The sequence below is a fragment of the Octodon degus genome, unplaced genomic scaffold (assembly GCF_000260255.1).
Source record: "Octodon degus isolate 3935 unplaced genomic scaffold, OctDeg1.0 scaffold00047, whole genome shotgun sequence".
Classification (NCBI taxonomy): Eukaryota; Metazoa; Chordata; class Mammalia; order Rodentia; family Octodontidae; genus Octodon; species Octodon degus.
The window spans coordinates 12,953,338-12,956,658 of NW_004524623.1; positions in this window are offsets into that span (position 1 = coordinate 12,953,338).

Genomic DNA, 3,321 nt, shown 5'->3' on the forward strand with positions numbered 1-3,321 from the left:
GACTAAAGGTCCCATTTGACCCAGCTATTTTCCTCCTGGGTATCCTCCAGAAAGAATTAAAAATAACATCATCCCACAGTACTATATGCAGACCCATGTTTACAGGGCATAGTGTGTAACAGCCAAATCTTGGCAATAGTCCAAATGGCCATCAACTGGTGAACCAAGATGTGGATTTTTTTTTTTTAATGCAAAGGAGTAGTACTCTCCCATAAAGGGCAAGCTTTAGACACTCCTAGGTAAATGGAAGCACCTTGAGACTACATTCTTAAGTGAAATAAATTGGACACAAATGTGTAAATAGCACATCATTTCTCTAGTGTGAGAAATTGAAAGTATAAATAAGGACCAAAATACATATTAGGCATATAGGAAAGAAAATATTAAAATAGTAGAGAGAACAAAGGATGGGACAGGGAGGAAAGGAAGGAAAGGAAAAGAAAAAAATGGAAACCAAGCTTTCGTAAATAGGGAAAAGGGGTTGATGCGAGGGTTGGGGGATGGGGGAAAGTCAAGCCATATCATGTACAGGTACAAATTCTCTATGATGAATGTGATCACTATGTCTAGCTGAAATGTACCAATAAAATCCAATTGGAAAGTGCAAAGACATCCTTTGTTCATGGATTCACTGAAACAGCACTGTCAAAATACCCACATTACCAAAGACATCCTAAAAGTCAATGTGCTCCATATTAAAATATCATCATTGTTCTTCACAGAACTAGAGAAAACAATCTTAAAATCATATGTAAACACAAATGACCCAGAATAGCTAAAGCAATTCTGAGCAAATAGAGCAAGGAGGGAAGAACCACAATTCCTGATTTCTAATTATACTAAAAGGCCAGAGTAACAAAAACAGACATACAGAGCAGTGGAATAGAAAAGAGGACAGGAAAAAAGGGGGGGGTACATACATCTGATTTTTTTTAAAAATCATTTATTTATTTATTTGGTATAGGGTCTCACTAAATAGTACCAGGGATTGAACCCGGGTCCTTATGCTTGCCAGCCAGGCACTTAGACCGCCAAGCTACCTCCCCAGCCCAGTATCTGATTTTTGACAAAGGACCCAAACACATACATGAGAAAAGACATAGCCTCCTTACCAAATGGTGCTGGGAAAAATGGATTTCCACATGCAGCAGATTAAAACTAGAGCTTTACCTCTTACCCTCATTAAATCAGATCAAAATGTAAGGCCAGAAACCTTGCAACTGCTAGGAGGAAACATAGGAGAAACACTTCAAGCCACAGACACAGGCAAAGACTTTCTGTATAGGACTCCAGTAGCACAAGAAATCAAGAATCAACAAATAGAGCTATGTAAAATTAAAAACGTCTGCGCAGCAAAAGAAACAACAATGTGAAGGAATAGCCTAGAGATTTGGAAAAAATTTTTGCTACCTATTCTTCCAGTAGAGGATTACTATCTAGACTACATAAAGAACTCATTACCAAAAGCAAGAACTCAAATCCCAATTAATAAATGGGCAAGTGAATTGAATAGAGAATTTTCAAAAGAAATAAATATGTCCTACATGAAAGAACATTTGAGATTCCTAGCCATTAAGGAAATGTAAATGTAAATAAGCTGAGATTATACTTCATTCCAGTCAGAATGGATATCATAAAGAACACAAAACAAAAACAAAAACAAAAAAAAAGAGGAACTCTGGCAAGGATGAGGGGGAAAGGTACTTTTATCTACTGTTGTAAGGAATGTAAACTAATACAACCACCATGTAAATCAGCGGGGCAATACCTCAAAAAAGGTAAAGGCAAGCATACATTTGATCCAACATGGCATATTCCTGGAAGAATCCAAGACAGTATGCTACAGCAATACATGCACACCCATCTTTATAGTGGCGCAATTCCCAACAGCTGAGCTGTTCTGGGAAGACCCTACATGCCCCTCAGCAGATGAATGGATAAAGAAAGCATGACATACCAAGAATGGAGCTTTCTTTAATCATTACACAAGCATGAAATCATATCATCTGCAGGAAAATGGATGGAACTGGAGCCCATCATATTAAACAAAATAAAACAGCCTTGAGAAGTTAAAAACTGGGCCAGAGATATAGCTCAGCAGCATAAGCGCCTGCCTGGCAAGTGTAAGGTTCCAAGTTCAATCCCTGGTACCACAAAAAAAATAGTTAAAAGTTGTAAGCTTTCTTTTATGTAAAAAATCTAAAAATAAGTAAATATAAAACAAAGAAAGGACAGAAAATTAGAAAATGGTCTTCTAGGGGCAGGCGACATAGCTCAGTGGTCTAAAGCACCTGCTTAGGCAAGCTTAGACAGGCACAGGGGACCAAAGTTTGATCCCTGGCACCACATGCTGCGCCAGCTCCACCCTCAGGGCCAGCTGAGCTGGCAAAAAAAAAAAAAAAAAAAAACAAAAAAAAAAGTTTAAAAAAATAGTCAAGAAATTGTGGAAAAGGGAAAAGAAAAGTAGGATAATAGTAATGAAAATTGTCAAAAGTTATATGCATATCCCAATATACCATCAAAATCATTATTCTGGACTACTAATACATAATAATAATAACAACAACAACCTATAACACCTAAGATAGAATGAAGTAGTTAGTAGAGAACCTAAAGAGAAAAAAGTAGACTTTTTCCTCAAAATTATTTAATGTTTGGGGAGGAGAGAATTCATATGGAAACACTTCCAGTCAACAATTACTTCAGGGCAAGGGAGATAGCCCAGTAGAATAAGTACTTGCCTGGCAAGCACAAGGTCCTGAGTTCAACCCCCGGTACCGCAAAAAACAAAACAAAACAAAAAAACAACAACAACAATTACTTCACTCTCTAAACTGTACAAAATACCATCCTAATTATGACAATGGTCACAACAGAACATCAGACCATTAAAGCTAAGGAGTTAAATCTGTAAACATAATAATTGTTTTGTAGACATAAAATATTAAACAGGTGTGTGATGTCAAAGAATTGCAAAAATGTAGCTGTTATGGGGTTAAGATTTTTTTTTTTAAACGGGATGTTTGAACTAGGAATGGGGGAACACGTAACTGTAGCTACTTGAGTCTGAGGCAGGAGAATGCAAGCTTGAGGCCAGCCAGGAAAACACAGTGAGACTCCCTCTCAGAATTAACACAAAAAGATATAACACAAGTAAAAGGAAAGCAGGATCTCAAGGACTAACTAATCAAGAGAGGGAAAGGAAAAGAGCTAGGAAACATGACAATGTCAAGCCATACAGATATATGTAAAAGATGAGCAAGGCAATGATCCTGAGAATATTCAGAAGATTCTTTAATCTAGCAGTTAATTGGAAAGATT